This window comes from Mesoplodon mirus (genome assembly GCF_964341445.2).
Source record: "Mesoplodon mirus genome assembly, chromosome: 15".
NCBI lineage: Eukaryota > Metazoa > Chordata > Mammalia > Artiodactyla > Ziphiidae > Mesoplodon > Mesoplodon mirus.
Window position 1 is genome coordinate 1,150,192 of NC_138991.1, and position 23,133 is coordinate 1,173,324.

Sequence of the window (23,133 nt, forward strand, 5' to 3'; positions counted from 1 at the left end):
GGTCGGCTCTGTGGAACTGACCAGCTGGTGCCTGGTGGGGATACAAAGGGAAGCTGCTTCGTGGCCCCAGGGCCTCAGCCTGTGTGTCCTCGAGGCACAGCCCTCAGAACGCAGTGCAGAGCCACACGTGGGCCTCTGCCCCCCACGACACGCAAGGCCTCCTGGGGTGGCAGCCCCACCCGGTGCCAGCCGGCCTGCATGCACGGTGCTGCCACCAGGGACGGGAGCGTGGTCCTAGCTCAAGGCCTTCGCGGAGCAGCTCGCCAGTGCGCTGGAAGTGGCCCAGCCTTCCCAGCGGCCTGGTTCCGCCTCCAAGCCCCGTTTTGTCTAAAGCAATGAGCCCACAGTCAGTTGCTCTCCTGGGGGCCCTGATTCAGCCTGACGGGAGCCCAGTCCCCCCAGTTCCCGAGGACGGCTCTCGGTGCCCTAATGAGGCCAGGCCAGCCTGGGAACCTGGCTTCAAATCCCGAGACACATGCAGGACCCGCAAGGCTCTCTGATATCCACAAGGCATCTGCCAGGATGCGTTGTTGTCGCCTTCGTCACCCTGCAGCCCGCTGGCCTGCGGTGCCGGAGCTGTGTCCTGGCCCTCCCAGTGTGTCCCTGCATTTGACTGCAGATGGCACCCAGGTTACAAGATCCCTGGGAACAAGCGGCCGGTCTCTGCACCTCGTGCGTACAACCAGAGCCAGCGGACACCTGGCGACACGAGTCAGGGTCGGGCTCAGCCCCCACCTGCCTGGGGGTCCGGAGAGCGGCTCGTGTGACCCAGCCCCGCATGGCCACCGAGCAGGCAGGAGCCCGGTCCCCTCTGCCAAAGTCACTCCAAGTCCTGGGACGGTTTGTACAGAGCAGCCTGGACGCCGTCCACTGACCACAAGCTGGTCTCTCAGGAGTGGACACATCTACACGGTTTAGTAATAGGGACGCGGAAACCCCACTGTCTGTGAGTCACTCTCTGGCCTGTGGTGCCCAGATTGTGGGTGGGAGGGGCCGTGTCTCAAGCCTCTGGGTGTTAAGACCCTTCCTCCTTCCAGCACATCCCTGACCAGCACAACTGCCGGTGTCCTTGCAGCCCTCAAATATCACAGATTTGGGGTCTCATGACCCTGGTCACTGCCCCCAGTGCAGTGCTGGTTGCATGTGGTTTGGGAAGGGATGCCTGATCCAGGAGAACAGCTGACCGGCCGCCTTCAGCCTTCAGCGCGGCCTGGAGCCAGGTGGACACAGGCTGGGGCAACCATTCTCTCTGCCCAAGCATCACCCGAACTCACATGCGGGTGTGCGCGTGGGTGAGCACGTGTGTGTCCGTGCCTGAATATACATGCAAGTCACGCTGTAAACTGTTTCATCCCCTGCCGAGGCCAACTCGTGCCCATGGGGGCCGGAAGAGGAGCTCATTGCTGCTCGGCTGTCCTGGAAGGTGGGTGAGATGCCCCTTCGCGGGCAGCAGACAGGACCCAAGAGAGGAGGTTTCCACGTGGTCTCAGGGAATGTCCTCACAGTGAGGGAGCCTGGATGGCCGTGTGGCCACAGTCAGGAGTGACTGCAGAGAGGGGTCATGGAGAGCTATACGGGGGGTGAGAGTGGCGTTCCCTGAGTTGCGGTCACTTCCCTGGTCACCCAGCCTGGCCAGCCCCAGCGCCGGACCCTCCCCACCTAACCCACAGCCCATCCTGATTTCAGCAGAGGTAGAGGGGAGCCCTCCCTGCAGGACAGAGGTCTCTGGGCGTCAGGGGAAGCCGGAGGCCGCAGCTGCTAACTGAGCTGTAGGAACAGGGGCGGGTGGGGATCAGCACCTCCTAACGAGTATGTTGTCGGGCAATTCCGCCCTCATCTTCCACTTAATAAGGCTGGTTAAACAATGATTTTGAGGGGCCGTGCATCCCCTAAACCCCGTTCGTTCTCGTGGTGCACTCCCTCTGCACTGCAGGAGGTGATGGTTTATTACTACCGTGTCGGGAAGTGGCTGTGCCAACAGACGAGGGTCACGGGTGAACTTTCCAGGATGCTGCCTTCGTTAAGCGGCCTCGTTACAGCCCACAGAACCGCTCAGGACGTCGCTTGGAAGGAAGTGCTCTGCGTCCAACTGTTCCTTGCCGCCCTCCCTGTAGGGGAGCGAACAGTGTTTCCAGAGTAATGACAAGTGAACAAACAAGGTCAGGGGACCCCGCAGGCGGCTCCCGCAGGCATTCTGCCCCGTGTCCTGGGCCGGGACCGCGGAGCCCCAGATCCGTTCCCTCCCCGTCCAGGGACCCTGGTGAGGCAGCCGCGGGCTCTGAGCTGTCAGGAGGACTGAGGGGGGGTCCTGACATGCGGCTTCGGCCCCCAAACCCCTCGGTGCTTCATCAACGCCCGCTCTGCTCTGGGCCAGGTGAGGTAACGGTCCCACGTCTGCGACCACAAACTCGGGGTGGCCCTTTGCTGAAGGCCACGACCCCCCTCGGGCCACCAGCAGAGCCTGCAGTGGAGGAGATGCAGGGCAGCCACTCCAGAGGGGCCACGCGTTCACTCTTCACATAGCTGCTATCTCCTCTGTTTACTGTGGTGAAACATACTTAACGTAAAACTTACCGTTTAACTGTTTTAAGTGTACATTCGGCGGCATTAAGTACATTCACAAGGTCACGCAACCATCCCCACCATCTATTTTCAGGACTTTGTTATCACCTACAATTGGATTTTTTCAAGTCAGGCTTATAGACGTGTAACTGACACCCAGTAAAACGCACACCCGCCTTAGATGTAGTTCCTTGAATCTTGGTAAACGCATGCGGCCGTGAGCCACCCCTGGGCAGGGTATGCAATCTTGCCCTCATCCCAGAAAGACCTGTGCTCTCCGGACTCCAAAACTGCTGGTCTGCTTTCTGGCCCTATAGTGTTGCTTTTTCAGGAATGTCTTCTAAATGGACTCTTAGAGTGTGAAATTTGGGGGTCTGGCCTCTTCACTCAGCCTAGTATGTCCGAGCCTGGCCGAGGTTACCATCTGTGAAGTGGGGCGGTGATCTCAGTGGCACAGGAGACTTGGGGGAGCTTGAGGAGGGGTCTCCTAACCCTTAGCCCCTCACCTACCCCCATGGGCCGTGCATTGCTGTCACCATGATCCTACTGCACCCACCGTGGGTGCCAGTCTTTGAACGTCATGGGCCAGCTTGATTCCTGCAGAAGCAGCCCTGTGTGAGCCGTTGTGATCTCAGAGGCTTTGGGGGAGGAAGTGAGCGGCCCCACCTTGCTCTTTATGGGAAGGTTTCCAAAGATGGCTCCTGCTGGCCGTCCAGGGCAGCCCCAGAACGAGGCCCAGAATCCACAGCCCCGTCGATGCCGACTGCCCGTCTGTCTCCTGAATTTCTTCCTCTTTCCAAAAACACGTCCTCTCAAGGAACACCTGGGCGTGGTTTCCCCGACAGGGTGAGGGGTGGTGAGGGTTTGGGAAGGAGTCGCTGATGTGGTCCAGCCTCGGGAAAGGCGAGGGAGGGTGACCGCGGCTGACCCCCTGAGCTGGCCCGATGGCCACGCGCGTCCTCGTGAGGGGCCGGAACAGCGCGGGCCTGCGGTGGGCGCCCTAAGCACTGATTGAATGAGGTTGACAGCAGTGGTCACGGAGGGGCCCCGGGAGGGCCAGGAGGCAGGGGCCCCGTGATATCACTTTTCCGTGAGCTCAGCGCCCCGGGCTGCCACTAAAGCTGCTTGTCAGTTAGCGTTAACCTGGAGACGCCCAGCCCCTTTCTAGGAACCACGGAACAGAAGCCAGAAACCACGGACTCTCGTAAGGAAACGGGAAATGCTGACACACGTGCAAAGGGCCTCGGCCGGGGAGATGCGATCAGATCGTAGCTGGGAGATAAACCAGGGCCCAAGGGGCCACGCCTCACAGCCACTGTCTCGGCAAAAACGGGACCATGCCTGAGGGTTTTCTACTCAAATCTGGTGTCAGCTTTTTTCTCCTGTTGTGCTTTTTTGATAGAGAAAAATATGGAGAAGGCTCTAAGAAGCAAAGTGCCTGTAATGGGCTGTCGTCAGGGTAAATGCTGATGCCATTTACATGGGCTGAGGCCACGTGTGACCTGAGTGCCCCCAATATGCTGCCTGCCTTGTCCCGGTGGGACCTGCGGGTGCCCAGGGCACAGACGTCAGCGGGGAGCTGTCTTCACAAACAGGAGGCGTTCCTAATCCTCCGTGTGGCAGCTCAGTTATCTGTCCGGTGGCGAGGGGACGTTATGGATGAGGCTGTGATTAAATTTCCTCATGTAACGACCCTAAGTAAATCTTTGCAATTTTCATTTTGCGGAGATTTAATATAGATCGGGGCCCTGTTGTTGGCTCCCACTTTAATCCCAAATCACTCATTAGATGAAGACCAGCAGACGCCAGTGGGCGAGGCCTGTGGGCTGAGCCACAGACTGGACCCACAGGAGCGCGTCCAGATGGACGGCTGCTGCCCTCGTTCCGTGATGGGTGCTAATCTCAAACCCTGACCTGCTTCCTCCCCATTATGCATATTAAATGCAGCCAAAATTCTGGGGGTGGTGCGGTCCACGCCGCTCTCCCCAGATGTCTCTGGTCCCGACCCCGCCTGCCTACTCCACACGGAAGCAAACCCGCCTGGGAGCCAGGGCTGGGCGGTGCCCACTGACAGATCCACCTGGCCGGACATGCCAGCTGGGTTGCCAGGTAAACACAGGAGTCATTTTGAGTAAGACTCTGCCTGAAATAATTGCATGGGTCATACACTGAAAACGTGTTTCTTGATTATCTGACGTTCAGATTTCAGTGGGTGTCCTGTATTGGTATTTGCTGCTCTGGCCACTGTCCTCGGCCCCTCCACACTTAGCCCTGAGCCTCCCTGAAGCCCACTGACCAGGGCCACTCACGTGGCTGCAGACCCCACCCTGGCAGCCCTGCCTCCAAGGACTCAGTGGGTTTCCTGGGGGCCAGATGAGCTACAGAATAGCAGTCCCAGTGTAAAAGGAAAATGTGGGATCCTAGTCCCAAAATGATTCAGAATTACAGGATGGCAACAGCCTTCTGAGTGCTGGGCTCTAGGCACGCTGTTCAGACCACCGCCCGCGAAGCCGGTCCTGCTGGGGGAGGAGGGTCGCAGAGTCCACCCAGGCTGCACACCCAGCCCGACCAGGACGCCCCCTTCCCACCACCCTCCTCTTCATCCTACATGGCCCCTTTCATTCCGGGACCCAAGAGACACCCCCCACTCGGGCACGCACATGCACACACATGCACACACACCTCCACATGCATGTGTGTACCACGTATTCAGATATGTGCTCACATCTGCACGCACATGGAAATATGCACACTTTTGCACACATCCACACACATGCTCACATGCGTGCACACGCCTGCACACACATGTACTTCCTTTGGACACTTTGCTCATTTGGGAACATGGTGACAGGTCTGGCTTAGCTGTGTTGCCCTCTCTGTGGAAAGGCAACCTGGCCTTGTGGAAAAGGCGCAGGCCTTGGGCCAGCAGTCCTGCTGTGGGAACGCGTCCCTCGGCACAGTCGGGGCCCTGGAGAAAGACATCTCCAAGACCTCCTGCCAGCGACAGGGCCAGGAAGCCACTTGGCCGCACCCATGGGCCAGAACCAGGGTGATCACACTCACGGATATGGGCTGTTTCCACGACTGACCACGTGAAAAAGCAACAAGAAGCACTGTTTACAACAGGCTTCAAGGGGGGGTATTTACACAGATGTAAAGTCTCTCTGGAAGGACGAGACCCTGCCCTGAGGGGCTCCTAAGGAGGGGGCTCAGGGCCCAGCAGGCAGGTCAAAGGGGAAGTGGCTCCCAGTGGGTACTTCTATACTCTGAGCCCTCTTCCCACCACCGGGAATGTCTTTAATTAAAACCAGAAAGCAGCAGTCATGGGCTGAGTGGTGGCCCCCAAATATGTCCACATCCTAATCCCTGGACCTTGCAGATACTACCTTATATGGCTGATGACAAATTGAAATTATAAAGGAGTGACCACAGTTCAGGCGAACAAAAGTCGAGTCAAGCGGCCATTGAGGATCTGGTGTCAAGATGCGGCCCTGCCCCACCGAGAACTTGAACTTTCTCTGAACTGTAACAGGTCCGAGGACACCACCTGCCTGCTGCAACCTTGTGGCCTCAAGGTCTCCCCTGGTGACTATGCAGCCATTTCGGACCCCAGCCAGCAGCCTCACTTCACAAGCAGCCTCAATTCTCGCCAGCTCCAATTATAATTCTTTTTTAAAAATATTTATTTATTTATTTATTTTTGGGTGCATTGGGTCTTCGTTGCTGTGCGCGAGCTTTCTCTAGTTGCGGCGAGCGGGGGCTACTCTTCGTTGTGGTGCGCAGGCTTCTCATTGCGGTGGCTTCTCTTGCTGCAGAACACGGGCTCTAGGAACACGGGCTTCAGTAGTTGTGGCATGCAGGCTCAGTACTTGTGCCGCACGGGCTTAGTTGCTCCATGCCGTGTGGGATCTTCCCGGACCAGGGCTCAGACCCACGTCCCCTGCATTGGCAGGCAGATTCTTAACCACTGTGCCACCAGGGAAGCCGTCCAATCATAATTCCTGATCAACAACTCACGTAACTAACTGTAACCTTGCAGGGTTTTTTTTTGTTTTGTTTTGTTTATTTTGCGGTACGCGGGCCTCCCACTGTTGTGGTCTCTCCTGTTGCAGAGCACAGGCTCTGGACGCGCAGGTTCAGCGGCCATGGCTCACGGGCCCAGCCACTCCATCTTCCCGGACCGGGGCACGAACCCGTGTCTCCTGCATCAGCAGGCAGACTCTCAACCACTGCGCCACCAGGTAAGCCCCCTTGCAGGTTTTGCCTTTATAAGATCCCCCCCATTCTGTACTCTGACAGAACACAATTCAGGTGCTTCTTGAATCTGTGTCTCCCAGGCTGCAGTCCTTACAAACCCCAAATAAACTCCTTTTAATTTCAGTCAGGTCTCCATTTCTGAAATCTTGGTCGATATGGCAAAGTGTATGATTAAGGACCTTGAGAAGAGGCAGCTACCTGGATTATCCGGGTGGGCCCTACGTGCCGTTACGTGTGTCCATAGAAGAGAAGGCAGAGGGAGTTTGGGGACTCGAGCCACAGATGGACGGCCACGGCCAGAGTGGGCCCCAGCAAGGATGACCCTCCCTGGAGCCTCTGGAGAGAGCACGGCCATGCCTGCACTCTGACCTTGGACCTCTGGCCCCCAGACCGGGAGAGACTGCTTTTCTGTTGTTCAAACGCCAGTCTGTGTGCTCCGCTATGGCAACCACGGAAGCCACTGCAGAGCCCACCCTGGAAGGTACAAGGGCGCCCACCGCCCCTCGGGGCATAGCCAACTCCTCTGTGGCTCGGCCAGGCTCCTCTATGGCTTTATTCTCCCAGAGGAACAGGAGGGCAGGGAAGAGCCAGTGGCGGCTGCTCCAGGCCCCTGGCCGACCACGTGCACACCACCCCCTGGGTGCACACAGCACCCCCGTCCTGTCTGCAGGTCAGCCCGCAGGTCCCCAGAAACAGTGCAGAGCCACTTAGATGGACCCATGGCCTCTGGACCACCAGGAGCCACGTCGTGGAGTTGTGGGAGGGTCACGTGGACTCAGGCCCTGACAGTCATGTGATGGGCGCGCCTGCTGGACGCTCCAGCAACCCCAAGGCATCAGCCGTCCTAGGAAAACCTTCTTCATGTGTCACAGGTGGGAGGTGACGGAGCAGGTGAAGGGCCGTCTCGGGTCACGGCGGCTGCTGGGTCCCTCTGAGTCCTTTCCTTCCTTCCTTCCACAAGCACTGCCCAGTCAAGGGAGGTGGATGACTTCCCTCAGGAAGGGACTCTGCAGGGTCCCAAGCCCCCCAAAGCGCTGGTGAGGCAGGACCAACCTTGGCCTCTGACCCCGAGGGGTAGATCGTGACCCACCCAATGGGATCCAGCTCATGGTGGGAGGTACTTTACCATGAGCAGAGCCGGTGGGGATGTGGGGAGAGGGGAGGAGGCCCTAGGGCAGAGACCGGGGGCCAAGGGGTCCCCAACCCAAGTGCTGGTCACTCCACAGCAACCTTAACATTTTCTTCCCACCTGGAGACCTGACTGCATCCTTACTGGGTGTATCAGGTAGCTGTTGCTGCATTACAAATAAGCCCCAAACTTCACAGCCTGAAACAACAACACTCATTCGTTATCTCTCAGTTTCTGAGGATCAGCATTCAGGAGCGGCTCACTCAAGGTCTCCGGTGAGATGCAGTCCAGGTGTCAGTGGAGGCTCTGGTCATCTGGAGGCTGGACTGGGGCTGGACAGTTCCCTTCCAGGTTGGCTCGATCATGCAGCCCTGGGCTGGAAGCCCCAGTTTCTGGCCCCGTGGACTGTCCACGGGGCTGCCCCAGTGTCCTCACGACAGGGCAGCTGGTCCCCGGGGCCAACAGTGATGGATAACCTCGTCTTAGAAATCATAGACCAACCCTCCCACCACTTTTTATTCGTTAGAAGCACATCATTAGGTCCAGGCCACACTCAAGAAGAGGGAATTAAACCTTTCCCTGAGGCGAGGATTGTCAAAGAGTTCAGAGATGTATTTTAAAGCTACAACGTTAGCATAGTACCCTTGAAGGGATTGAATGAAAATCCCCCATAGATACCCCATCCTACATGTAAAAATGTTCCCACAAATAATCACAAGGTCTGAATTCAACCTTTAGACGTTCATTTCTTTGACTTAAGCATAAGTCAAAGTCAAAGTGTCCAGGTTCTATAGTTGGATGTGACTATCTCAACCAGGGGTCACATGTGAGGAACCTCCTCGTCAATCCTTTCCGAGGGCAGACTGCTATTGTCTCTCTGGGGATCTCTGCTGACTATCTTCTGGGCCACATCTGTCCCCTGGGCCCCACCTTCAGTGCCTGGGTCGTGCTCGGAAGTAGGAGGCATTTGATAAGCAGATGTGACCTGTCACCCTGGACCAGAACAGGGTCCCCAGCCACCTCCAGTGAGTTCCCCGGCCCCCGACGCCCAGCCCGAGCACTCAGGAGGCACAGCGTCCGATACACTGGCTCCATCAACCCCCTGGTATCAACCTTTATGGGCAGCAATAAATGCCGCACTTGTTACCGGAATGGGTTTAACTGCCGTAATGACTTTGTATCACAGGAGTGGCCATTCTGGGTCGGTTATAAAAACCACAATAATAAAACTTCCTCTGTGGTATTTTCGTTAAGTCTCCATTGTTCTGAAATGCAGGCTGTACTAGAACATTCTGGAGGGGGTGCTCTGCTGGGACATGGAAGGGGTCCTGGGACTGGAAGAGCCCACGGTCCCTGTCCCCCTGCAGACGCTCTGATCTGGCTGGAAAGGGGGAGGCTGTGATCAGCGGATGAGGCGTGCCTGACCAGGTAGGGCCCAAGGCCTGGACCAGCTGCTGGCTGCCGAGAGCCTCAGCATCCTGGGTTGTGAAATGGGGGTTAAGACTCTGCCGGGCCGGGAGGTGCACCCCAGCCCTGCCGCCTGCGGGACAAGCAAACACCCAGTGGGCTCCGCCTTCTTACTAATGGCCCGCCTGGGTCCCCTGGCATCACGTGAAGGGTCGATCAGGGTCCCAGAAACCAACCTGTGCGTGACTTTCCCAGTGATAACGCTGTTCTCCAAGACATGACCCTTTTTCTTCCCCACGTGGATCAGCTCCCAGGATTCATTCAGACCCTCACTAGGTCACCAGACACCAGGGCCAGGTGCTTCTCAGATGCTGGGACCCAGGATGCAGTGGCCTGAACCAGTGCCCCTCCCCCTGGGCTCTGCAGGGGTCCCTCCTGAGCTCAAGGTGATGGGGACACCGAGGACCAACACCACTGTCACCAGCATGGTCAGAACCAGCAACTCCGGGGTGCAAACGAGACCAGGACCGGCGCACCTGGAAGACCCGGCTCGTGTACCCCCGCCCCCCATGGGCGAGGCCAACTGTCCCAACCATCCCAGACCCTGTGGTCAGTTCTTCCTGAGCTACGCACACAACATTTGGAGAGCAGTGTTGGAACTCAACCCCAGGATTTAAAAACAACAATCGAGTTCAGGCTTTCTGCTGATTCGGGTAGTTCTCAGCATATACCCCTCCCCCCCAGGGCCTCCCATCCCCCAGGGCCCCCTTTCTCCTTCTCTACCTCTCAGTCTGGGGAGCGGTCTGCCTTCACGGGAGCCCTGGGCTGACCTCTCCCTCTGCCCAGGCGAGGACAGTGGCCTCCGTGGGTCCCTCTGTCTCTCGGATGCTTCTGCAGACTCTGGAGGACTCTTTGCAGCCAAAGCAAAAGGAGCCGCCACTGCGAGAGGCACCTGCCCCACAGCAGCCCCACCATGAATATTGACAGCCCTTCCTTTGTGACAGGAGTCCCGCCTGGGCCTGCTGCAGAGCAGAGTGGCGGCCGCTCTGAGATCCATGCAGCTTTTGTTGAGTGTCAGGACGCATGGTGTGACAGATGGACGCTCGCCTTCAAACCCCTGTGCCCGAGCCCGGCGCCGAGGGCCGGGATGTTTCTAGTATCACACATTTGCCTCGGGGCTTGTTTTAAATCCCACTTACCAGGGGCTCTGGCTTTTTATCAGTCAGACGCCTTAAGCACTTTGTCAACTTGGACATCTGGCCGCACAGTTCAAAAATTTTTTATTTGCTAAAATATTTAAGAGTGTGGCATGGGTTTCGCTGGGGACTTGAGCTGCCAGGCATATGTGGATGCCAGCCACTCCAGCAGAGAACCACTGAGCCCCTAGGCCGTGGCCCTGGCAGCAGCGATAGCAGGCCCCGTCCTGGTGGGCGCGGCTCCTCTGGCTGAAAAGTTAGTATTCACTCCATTCGGGCTGGGAACGCCTTGTCCCCCTCGAAACCGGGAGCAACTTAAGGCTGAGGGAGGGTCTGTGGACTCCCAGGACAGTCACAGTTGAAAACAGGATGCAAGTCCTTGGACACACGCGTCCACGCAGACCCTCAGCACGTTCCTTGTGCTGTTCAATACTAAAAAGGAGCCAAGGGCTTCCCTGGTGGCGCAGTGGTTGAGAGTCCACCTGCCAATGCAGGGGACATGGGTTCGCGCCCCGGTCCGGGAAGATCCCACATGCCGCGGAGCGGCTGGGCCCGTGAGCCATGGCCGCTGAGCCTGCGCATCCAGAGCCTGTGCTCTGCATCGGGGGAAACCACAACAGTGAGAGGCCCGCGTACCGCAAAAAAAAAAAAAAAAAGGAGCCAAAACCAGGAATCGACCAAATGCGCACCAGCTGTGATCAACAAAAGGGGTCCATCTAGATGTGGGCTATTACTCAGCTACACACGACAATGTGGATGAACCTTGAGGACATCATGATCAGGGAGAGAAGCCAGACACAAAAGACCGCACAATGTGTGATTCCACTTGCAAAATGCCCAGAATAGGCAAATCCAGGGAGACAGAAAGTAGATTAGTGGCTGCCAAGAGCTGGGGGTCAGAGGGGGTTGGGGTGACTGCTAAGGGGTACAAGGTACCCTTTTCAGGTGAAGAAAAAGTTACCCTGATCGATTACCAAAGGTTGTTAATGATCAAGCGTCCCCGGGTGCTGGGCACAGCTGTCTGCTGAGGACACAACAGTGAGCAAGAACAGCTGGCCTCGGCTCTGGCAGAACACACAGTCGAGAGCAGGCGCAGACAGTAACCAGATAAGTTAGCCTGAGACGAAGGAAGACTTCCTGGAAGAGGTGACCTTGGGCGGAGCTTGGGAGGACGGGGGTGGGGGATCCAGGCAGAGGACGAGCAGGTGCAGAGGCCCCAAGGCAGCAGCATAGCCCTAAGGGATGAAGGACGGGTGACCCGGTGGAGAGGGACGGGGTTGGGGGGGTGATGCCAGGCGCCCGGCGGAGCAGAGGCCAGGGGCGCAGGGCCAGAGCGGGGAGGGTCCCCAGAGCAGTGGTCACCCCTGTAGAAAGAAGGTGGGTTCCAGGGCAGCTCGCATGCCTGGAATCAAACCTTTCCCTGAGCCCTGCCATGGGCCAGGCCAGGGAAGTCCCTCCCATGATGGCCTTGTTTTAGCCGTGGTCCCTCACACTCTCCAGAGAGTGACCCCAGGGTCACTGGCAGAGGTCATGCAGCTTCCAGGCAGGGCCTCAGCCCAGGTCTGTGTCCAGAGCTCCCGTCCAGCCTGCAGTGAGGACCCCGGGATCGAAGACTCCTGAGAAGTCCCAAGAGGCTGGCCAGGGCCATGGGGCTGCATCCTGGCTCCGGCAGCCAAGGGCCCCCACTGTCGGGCAGGGGGCTTGGTGCCAGGTGAGGGCGCATCTCCATCCCACACCCTCTCCTGGACCACCTTAAGGAGCCACCACCGAGTTTCACATACATGCCCCCTTCCAGAAGCAACAAGAACCCCCGTGTGTCCAGTGAGGCATCTGCTGCTCAGACAAGAGCAGATTCTCCTGCTCACCTGGCTCCTTCCGGAGAGTCCTGAGGGTCAATTCCAGGATGAAGGGGCCATGAGATGGATCTATCTTCGCGTGTTAAGGAGGCATTACCCGGGAGCCCTGGGAGGATGGGAGTTACAGACCGCAGGTATGGGTCTGGGAGTGGCGACCTCGGGCTATGGGGGCTGGGTGGGGTGGGCAGGGGAGGCCCTCACTTGTTTTCTGGCCTAAACATAAGACTTTCTCCAGGCTCATCCCACTGCCCTCAGACTTGGGACCAGAGGGAAGGACGCTTGATACCAGGACTGGACCTCAGATTAGAGATGGAGGGGATGCTCCCGACCACGCCCCCTTGGGGAAGCACCAACTCCTGGGCCCTTGCTGGGTCCAGCCTCCAGCAGAGAAGGGCACCAAGCTCTGGGGCTGCACACAGTCTGGGGACCCCATCCCCAAACGCCCACCCCAGGACCGGGCCGACGGGAGACGTCGAGAGGGACAGAGTGTGGAAGGACAGGTCCTGGACGCCACAGGGAAACTGAGCCCCCTTGGGTCTGGAGCATCCACCTGGCCACGACAAGGACACTCCTGGGAGGCAGCAGAGGGGAGGGGAGGCTGGAGGAGAGGGCACTGCAGGGCACAACCTGGGGAGACGGTCCCAGGGGCTGCGGGTCACACATCCCATCCCCAGAGAGGCCGGCGGTCAGCGAGCAGGGCTCCTGCACCCAGACCCCGCCGGCCTTGGATGGGCCCAACCTGCTCTCACCGGCCCACTGCCTCCTCTCCCGGCCCATCACTTCTCACGACCCCCGGGGCCCCCCGCTGTCCCCACCCTGTGTGCAGCCATGGCACCGGCCCACCCCAGGACCCCTGCCTCCACTCAGCCTGCCTGCTCCCCCAGCCTCTTGCCCGCATCACCCATCTGCAGGACAGAGACAGCCCCCCAAAGAGACCCCACGACATGTTGGCCAGCGCACCTCTGCACCCCCGGATCCATCCCCAAGCCTCGTGCCAGGACTTTCCGGGCAGCAGAGGAGACCCTGGAGGCTCCCATGCCACCAACTCATCCCGACAGTCTCTCTCCGAACAGCGGTTCCCTGAGCTGGCCCAGCGAGGCCTTTACCTGCCCCCTCCGTGCCCACTGGGCCTTCGCATGCCTGTTCCCGGAGCCCCGGGGGGCCTTCACCCGTCACGCCCACCAGATCCCAGCCAGACGCCACCTCGGGTAAGCTGCCCGGAACCCCCTCGGCCTGTTTGCTGAGCTGGGTTGGTGCCAAGTCAGAACCTTGAACAGGGCCTGGGACGGGGAGCCCAGCAAGGACCCCGAGAGGGGTTCACAGGGCGATCACCTCGACTCCCAGAGGGGACAACAGCAGGTGTGATATAGCAGCAGGGGTGAACCACTCGGCCTGGCCTGGGAGAGATGTCAGAGGCGGGGAGGTGGGGTGAAGGAGGTGGGGAGAGCTGGCCTCGCTTGGCAGCCCACGTGCCCACATGGCCCCCAGCCGAGACGCTGTGTCCTCGCCACTTCTTCTAAGGGGACACTGTCCTCCTCTCAAGGAGACAGCCTCTTCCCTCCTCCTCAGGGGGAGCTTTCATGTCCCACAAAGGCCCAGAGTCGACAGGAAATGCTCTGCCCGTCCCGTTCTCCGATGGCCTCGTGTCTCAGGCTGACCCAGGTCACCTGCATGCCCTGATGATCCCCCGGCTTCTGTCCTGCGCCCGGTCCCTGGGGAACCCCGGTGGGCCTGGGGCCTGCAGCCCTCTCCGCCAGCAACACCAGGACACAAGCCAGCAGGTTTGGATTCTGTTGTTTCTCTTACCTTTAGATGTTCAACAGCATGAATATTCTTATTTTTTATTTAAAACTAATTTGGAGCTCTCACTCTCCAAGCGGCTTCTAATCACCAAAAAGCGCCTGCAGCAAGAGCTGATTGACAGGCCAACGTGGCCACTTCTGAGGAACAAATCGGCCATTGGCAGTGCCACATACAAAGGGAAAGCACCAAGCGCTCGTTATTTATGAGCTATTAGGGAAGCGCAATCAGCATCTGCTCCCCACATGGGCAAAAACACCTGTCAGACATCAGGAGGCCGTAAAACGCACACGTTTAACAGTCACTTTGTTTAAAAAGTCATTAAAATTGAATGTCAGCTAAAACTTAGGAAAACATTTATTCTTCAAACCCCTTTGAATCTTGCTGGTGAGCAGGAGACAGGACTGTTTCTGCCGGGACAAAGACACGAGTTTGTAAACAGGCAGGCGAGTCCCCGGAGCGGCCACAGCGACAGAACAGGACACGGGAGAGGAGAGGCGTCCGTCAGGGCCCCGGACAGAGTGTGGGACCTGGGATGCCCGCTGACCGGGGCCGAGGCCGGCCCTCCGCCCACAAGGAGGCAGCTGCCGGCCCCCGCTTCTTCTTCCCCCAGAGCTGCCCATTAGGGCCAGTTCTGGAGACAAGTCCGCGTGGGGACTCACGGGCGCAGGCCCAGGATGGGGTCCGAGCAGCAGGCGGGGCCGGGGGTGCTAACTCAGGAGCCAGAGCAGGGCCGGGCTGGCTCCGAGGGGTCTCCTGCTGCAGGGTTGAGACCCCCGGCCGCCCCTGCCCACGTCCCGCTGCGTCCCAACAACAGAGGGTCCCAGGGACAGACACTGGCCCGAGGCCGCCCGCTGCCACAGTCTCGACTCAACACGGACGGACTGTTGAGGATGCACAGGGGCTTGCATCCGGCGGCAGCGGCAGGAAGCCCAGCACCCCCCAGCCCTGCCGGACGCGGGCAAGGAAGGACAGGCTTGCAGGAGCCGCGCCCTCGGCCGGGGCTTCAAGCTCGGGTCGGGCACAGGCGGGGACGAGGGATCGGCCGGCAGTGGGGACTTTGGCTCAGCTGCTTTGGCCCAAGAATGTTGGTCTTGCCCAGATTTTGCCCAGCCTTTGCCCGGGGCCTGCGAGGTGCTCAAGGCTGCGTTTTGTCTTGAGCAACGGGTATTGGAAGGAAAATGTCTGCTTGGCGGCAGTTAGGGCTTCAGACGTGCCCAGGACAAGAGGGTGAGGTGGCCACGGGCCCCAAAGAGACTGGACCTTATGACTGGCAGATTTTGACATAGTCCAAGTAGCTGAGCCTTGTGTGTTTTTCACATAAAAGAATTAACCCGGGCTTCCCTGGTGGCGCAGTGGTTGAGAGTCCGCCTGCCAGTGCAGGGGACACGGGTTCATGCCCCAATCCGGGAAGATCCCACATGCCGTGGAGCGGCTGGGCCCGTGAGCCATGGCCACTGAGCCTGCGCGTCCGGAGCCTGTGCTCCGCAACGGGAGAGGCCACAACAGTGAGAGGCCCACGTACCGCAAAAAAGAAGAAAAGAAAAAAAAAAAAAGAATTAACCCTAGGAATTCCCTGGGGGTCCAGCGGTCAAGACTCCGCACTTCCACCGCAGGGGGCAAAGGTTCAGTGCCTAGTCAGGGAATTAAGATCCTGCAAGCCGCGCAGCGTGGCCAAAAAAAAGAAAAACAGAAAAAAAAAAAGAATTAACCCTGGTGAAAATCATTTCAGAAAAGGAAACATGGAAACAGAAATGATGGAAGTAGTGAGCGGCCCCGTGGACGGACGACTGAGGAAGCCAGCCACGCCCCCCGTCGGGAGACAGTGGTGGGGACAGGGCTGCAGCTCCGGGACCCTCCCCAGCTGCCTCCTTTGGGCCCGTCCGTGTGCAGATCATCCACTTGGGGCAAAAGTGCCTGAGGGCAGGAGGCCAGACTCATTGGCCTGGGGAGGAAACTCCAGGAACCCGTGCCGCTGAGGGTCCCCGGGGACACACCGGCCCGGACCGCGAGGTGCTGCAGTGCCGCGAGCGGCTCCCACCCCCGAAGCCCCAGCCCGACCAAGCTCGTCCCGCAGGCAAGGGGGGAGGGGCTGCCCGTGCCCAGCTCGAGGGTCCCTCGCATGAGCGCCCGGGCGCCTGGGGGCTTGCCCCACCTCCTCTGGGAGCAGGGCCCAGCTGCACTGTCACCAACTCACCTCCATTCCCTGGGCGCTGGGAGCGGTTCATCCCTGCCGCGTCTCCTAATGCAGCTCGGGCATTTCGTCCTTGTTGAGCGTACGGAGAGTCCCAGACATGGCAGACGTACGTCCCTCCCAAGCTCGGAGGGGCTCTGGGAGCCCCCAGCTTGGGATGCGGGGCCTGCCAGGCGGGGCCCCCTGCAGATGAGGCCGAGCTGGAGACTGGCTGCGGGAGGTCATGGGGGTGGTTTTGACACCCGCCGGGGGGGAGCAGGGCCGGAGTTGGGGCGCAGTGCACCGCAACAGAAGCCTCCACCCCCCCATGGGGAACTCTGGAGCCTGATGACCTTTAGGATTGTCCTAACTGAGGCCTAGAGGCGGGGCCTTAATCCCCTGCAAGCTGACAAGTCACACTGGGGGTCAACCCTGGGAAAGAGACTCAACAGTGAGCTGTCAGCAGCCCCCTCCGCATCCTTACGGGGGATCCAGGCGGCCCATAGCACCCACTAGGTCTCCACAGCAGCCTCTCCTGGCTCCTATGGCCCTCGGTTCAGGGTAGGTGGAAACGGGAGAGCCGCACTGTTATGAGCTGAATGATGTCCCCCCAAATTCATATGTTGAAGTCCCAACCCCCAGGAATTCAGCATGTGACTGTATTTGGAAATAGGGCCTTTCCAGAGGTGATTAAGGTAAAGTGAGGCCCTTAGGGTGGCCCTGGACAGGGCTGACCGTGTCCTGATGAGAAGAGGAGATCAGGACACAGACGCACACGTGACGACCACGTGAGGATGCAGGGAGAAGACAGCCGTCTACATGTCCAGGGCAGAGGCCTCAGGAGGAGCCCTGCCCACACCTCGACCTCAGACTTCCAGCCTCCAGGACTGTGAGAGGATCTGTGTCTGTTGTTCAAATCCCCTTTCTGACCGCTTGGTCCTGGTAGCCCTAGGACAACACCACCAGACCCATCCTGAAAGCGCTGGCTGCTCTGTGCGGAGGTGCCGGGTTCTGTTAGTAAAAACGCGTCAACGGGCATGCATGAGAGTAGAAGGCAGGAGGAGAAGGGGCCAAATGGTGCAAAGTGTCCCATTGGGTGTGGCAGGGAGGGGGCAGTGCAGGCAGCAAGGGGGCCTCCACGCCCCCACCCCCTGCCAGACCTCCCCTCCCCCAGGTCTCCTTCCAACCCCAGCCTGAGTGCTGGCTGAAGGTTCTCCCAGCCAGAGGAGGGAGGGAGAGCAGGAACCATGCACAGGCTTGCAGGATGGTGATGAAAGCTGATGCATTAGCTGCTGCATTAGCTGGACAGGCTGTATCTCACGTCGCTGTCCCTGCACGCTCAGTGGTGTCTCCCAAGGTCTGTCCTTGGCACTGATGCTCTTCTGGCTCTTCCCTAAAGCAGCTCCTAGGTCCACTGCCCACCTGGCCAAAGGCAGGACACGCTTTTGGGAGGGGTCAAATTCTCTCCCAACTACTGGACAGCCACAGAGTGGCCGGTGACCCTCCGAAGGTGGCTGACTGGAGCCAGGTCCCCACTGCCTGGCCAAGTGGGACTGTCCCTAGGGCTGTGCTCGCCAAGCCACAGCCCCACCTCCCGCCAGCCTCCCCCAGACCCAGCTCAAACACACCTGCTCCTGCAGCCCCCTGGACGGCCCCTCTCCTGAAGCCTCCCGTCCGTCCTGTGGGATCTTCTCTCCAGCTCTTACCTGGTTGCTATTCTGCTCAGTGAATCATCCCAAGACCTGCGTGATTTTCTGTCCGTCATCGTGTGCTCTCTGCCTGTGTCTGTGCCGGGCATTTGGCAGGGGTGGGCTCCTCCAGGCAGTTCCGATTGGGCTTCCTCACAGCGTGGCGGCCCCAGGAGAGCAGGGCATAGGCTCACCACCTCCAGTGTCCCATTCTGGTCTCACAGGCCCACCCAGATCCCAGGGGGACACAGGCCCCATCTCTCTAGAGAAGGAGTCTGGGGGCCAGGTTTTGAAACGGCTGCAGCATCCTATGCCAGATTGGCTTCTGGGGCTGGGCGGGGGTCGTCCCCGCTACCTGCCTCCCCCCACCCGATATGGGCACCAGAAGTGCCCGATCAATGCCGAGACCACAGGCCCAGGATTTCTGCCACCCAGTGTGGGACGCAGGAGTCCCGGGTCCTCCTGGCAGGCACTCCTGGCAGGCAGACAGTGTGTGCCATACACCCCCAGGCCAGGCCTCCTGTGCTCTGTGCAGGCTGCACCCTCGCCAAGGAGCACACAGGAGGGGGGCACAGAGGAGCCCCTGGCTAGCAGGGACCCCCACATCAGTACCACGTACGTGTGTGCATGAGTGTGCTCCCTCGTGTGCCTGTGTACACGTGTGCATGTTCATGAGGGTTGCACATGTGTACTAGATGAAGTGGGGAGGGGGTCCAGGCGGAGACAGAGGCCCGGCCAAAGTCTCCAGGTGGGAGAATACGGGCAGGCGCATCTAGTGACCACGAGAGCCTGGGAGCCAGGGCTGGGGGGTGGCGCGGAGCCCTGTGGCTCAGAGGCTTAAGGAGGAGCCTCTCAGAGTAAGGCCCAGAGAGGCTGGAGGGACAGCTGGACTTCGTCGTCTCCGGGACCTTAGGAGAGTCGTGTCAACAGATGGCCGGGGTGAGGGGCCCGGGACCCCGCTGGGGAGAGAGAGGCAGAGACAGACAGAGACAATGAAGAGAGACAGAGATAGAGAGACAGAGACAGAGACAGAAAGACAGAAACAGAGATAGAGACAGAGAATGAAGAGAGACAGAGATAGAGACAGAGACAGAGGGACAGAGACAGAGAGAGACGGAGACAGAGAGACAGAGAGAGACAGAGACAGAGAGCCTGAGCTGGAAAGAGACGTGGAGCCGACACAGCTGCTGCTTCATCATCCAGCAGGAGGCAGGAGCGGCAGGGAGGGGACCCTGCAGTGCCCGTGAGGAGCAGCGCGGCCTCGGGTGGGCTCGGGGGTCTGTCCGCTGGGCTCAGCGTGTCCACGTGAGAGGAGGAGGGGACCACCGTGCACTCAGGGCGCTAGGCGCATCCTTCCCCGCCGTGTGGGTGCTCTGGACGAGCACCGTCTCTGGACTTCTTGCTGTCCATCAGGACAGAGCAGAGACGTGAGCCCAGTGGGGGGGGGGCGGGCGCAGCCGGCCCCGGGGTCTTCCGTCTGGCCTCAGGGCACTGCTCTCAGCCCCTCCTTGCAGGACGGGGCCAGCAGGGCGGTGCGGGCATCACCCTCTGGGTCCTCCCTCCCGCCCCACCGCTCCCCTGCACCGGCCTGTGACCCCAGGAGAACCCATAGGGCCACGTCCTCCAGATGCAGGGAGGAGAAGCCAGACCCACACGTCCGAGGAGCCAGGGGTGGCCAGGCGCAGGGTCCCTGCACCTGCACCAACCTCCCTGCCAGCTTCCTTGAAAGCTGGGGGCCTCTTTTGTATTCCGAAGTTCAAAGGGCCAAGCTTGCCTGTAATTAAAATGCCCCGTCCTTTAATTAAAGGTCCCATAACACATGAAGGGCATCTACTGAAATACGACGTGTTACACAGTCATTTCTCTGCTGTTAATTACTAATTAATGAAGCTATTTCAATTAATAGCTTCCCTACCTCGCTCCCCCTTTGACAGGCGCCGTGCTGGGGCGCGTCCCGCAATCAGATGAGGCTTCCAGCCACCTCGCTGAATATTCATGACACGGCTTCAACGGTGTTCAATTAAACATGATAAAGCAAATCCCCATCCAAAGTGTGTTCCTACGCGCAGCCCTGCTCCTTTCGCGGGGAACCAGCGGAGGGAACGAACGGCAGGCTCCGCTGTCCACTGGAGAGAACACAGCCCGCGGCCTAAGGGGCGCCCCAACCGCCCAGGATGGGCCCTGCACATCCCGCCCAGGAAAGGCGAGCAGGGGTCCCCCAGGGGCAAGTGGGGACCCCCAGGGCCTTGTCCTACAGCTGAAGGACAAAGCCAGAAATGGGGGTGGGGGGAGCCCCTAGAGGAGGGGCTAATTAACATGCTAATTACAGATATTAACTGGCCATTAAAGATCCTGTTTTAAAGAAATGAGAGAAAAGTATCACTTATGGTGACCAGGAGGGGACACCCCTCCTGAGAGCGGGAGGTGGGGGAGGGAGCCCGGCGAGGCCTGCGTGGGGCTGTCAGGGTCTGGGGACAGGACATCGGGGGGAGCCTGGACTGGCACATCCTGGGCCCCAGAGGGACCCCAGCCCGTCCTGAGGCCAAACTCCTGCAGTCCCAGGTGGGGGGACAGCCCTGCCCCTGAGGACACCTGTGCCCTGGGGAGAGGACGGGGGGACGGCCCCCCCAGGGCCTCCAACCATGGAGTCCTGCTGCTGTCTGTCTTCTTGTTAGAAGAGGACACAGAGCTTCCCTGGTGGTGCAGTGGTTGGGAATCCACCTGCCAATGCAGGGGACACAGGTTCGAGCCCTGGTCTGGGAAGATCCCACATGCCGCGGAGCAACTAAGCCCATGTGCCACAACTACTGAGCCCGCGCTCTACAGCCTGAAAGCCACAACTACTGAGCCCGCGTGCCACAACTACTCAGCCTGTGCGCCTAGAGACCATGCTCCGCAACAAGAGAAGCCACCGTGGGCTTCCCTGGTGGCACAGTGGTTAAGGATCTGCCTGCCAACGCAAGGGACACGGGTTCGAGCCCTGGTCCAGGAAGATCCCACATGCCACGGAGCAACTAAGCCCGTGCGCCACAACTACTGAGCCTGTGCTCTAGAGCCCGCAAGCCACACTCCTGAAGCCCGGGAGCCTAGAGCCCATGCTCTGCAACAAGAGAAGACACCGCAATGAGAAACCCACACACTGCAACGAAGAGTAACCCCCGCTCGCCGCAACTAGAGAAAGCTCGCACGCAGCAACGAAGGAACCAACGCAGCCAAAAATAAATAAATTAATTAAATAATTAAAAAAAAAAAAAAAACAGAGTCACTGCAACGAAGAGCAGCCCCGGCCCGCGCACCGCAACGAAGAGCAGCACCCGCTCGGCACAACTAGAGAAAAGCCCGTGTGCTGCAACAAAGACCCAACGCAGCCAAAAATAATAAATAAATAAATAAATAAATAGATAGATAGATAGATAGATAGATAGATAGATAGAAAGAAAGAAAGAAGTGGACGCCGTAACCCCGTGTGTGCACGTCCAGCAGCCAGCGGGAGGGACCCACAGTGGGGACCCAGACTGGGGCAGGGGTGGCGGGAGAGGGTCCCCGCTCCCATATGTGCACCCCCCAGGTCCTGCCACTCCTCGGGCCCCCTCCTGCCTCGGGGTCCAGCCCTGAGCCTCCCTGCGCCTGGAATGTCCTTCCAACCCGTCCCTTCCTACAGAGCTGAGGGGCAAGAGCACCGGCCTACACCGCACAGGGTGGCCAGCTGGACCCCTCGGCTCCCCACCTGGCGTCCTAGGGAAGACTCAGGTCGGCTGCTCTGGGGTCGGTGGGGGGAAAAAGCCCTGTCGGACGGCGCCCTCTGTCAGCCAGCCGCAGGATGACAGCGCCCTGGCCCTCCCGAGGCGCCTCCTGGCTGTGGGCCGGGCAGGCACAGGCGTACCCACACACGTGCACAAATGCACACACACACATGCACTGTTGCACACACGCCATGCACAAATGCACACTCGGCCCCGGGCGGCCAGAGCCCCTCCTCTCAGGAGTGAAGGCACAGCACGTTGAGCGTCTGGGGTTTGGTGACCCTACAGACTCCTGACGGGCTCTCCCCCTACTGCACTCAGGGTTGGTGTCGGCCCTGGGATCCTGCCAGGGCCACCCGGGCTGGCGGCGTGCCTGAGCCTGGCTGCACCAGATAACACACAGCGGGGCCCGGCCGTCCTCCCACCCATCTGTGCTAACAGTGCCCTCCCCGCCAACAAACATCTTCACCTGGAATCCATGGAGCCCGACCCAGGGCCCAACACTGGCATTGGGAAAGGTAGAGGGGCCGCCCCCAGCTCCAAGGTGACACTCAGGACTAGGAACGGCAGTGACGGGAGGAGGCTGGGCCCGGCTACTGCACAGCAGGCCCCGGGCCCCCACATCCTGGCTTCTCCCTCCCCTGTTCTGCCAGGTGCTAACAAAAGTGTGACCAGACTCGGATTCCAGGAGGCCGGGGATCCCTGTTTACACGTATGCCCCAGGCCCCCCTGCTGAGCAGCGCCCACCAGCACCTTCTGTGTCCCGCATCCCTTCAGAGCTCAAGCGCTGAGACCCCAGACGGCTAGGTTCCCATGGGAAGCGCCGTCCCTCTCACGCTCTCCAACAGTTTACAGTTTGCTGTGGGTTAGAAAGAAAGGTGTTACTCTCACATCCATGCTCACAGCAGCGAACTCACAGCGGCCGAGAGGTGGAAGCAGCCCAGTGTCCACCGATGGATGAAGAGCTGAACAGCTCGTGGTCCAGCCATACGAGGAAGTATGACACGGACGTACAAAGGAGGGAAATCCCAGCACACGCTACGGCACGGACGAACCCTGAAGACACCATGCTGAGCGAAATGAGTCAGTCACAAAAGGACAAATACCGTATGACACGTTTCCATGAGGTCCCTAGAAGGGTCAAGTTCATAGAGGCAGAAAGCAGATGGTGGGCGCCAGGGTCTGGGGGAGGGGGAGGGGTGAGGTCCAGTTTGGGAGGAGAAAGTCATGGCAATGACGGTGGTGACAGTTGCCCAAAAAGGTGAAGGCGGAGCATCTCTGCGCTGCACTTAAAAACGGGCATGAGGACACACCTGTGTCCT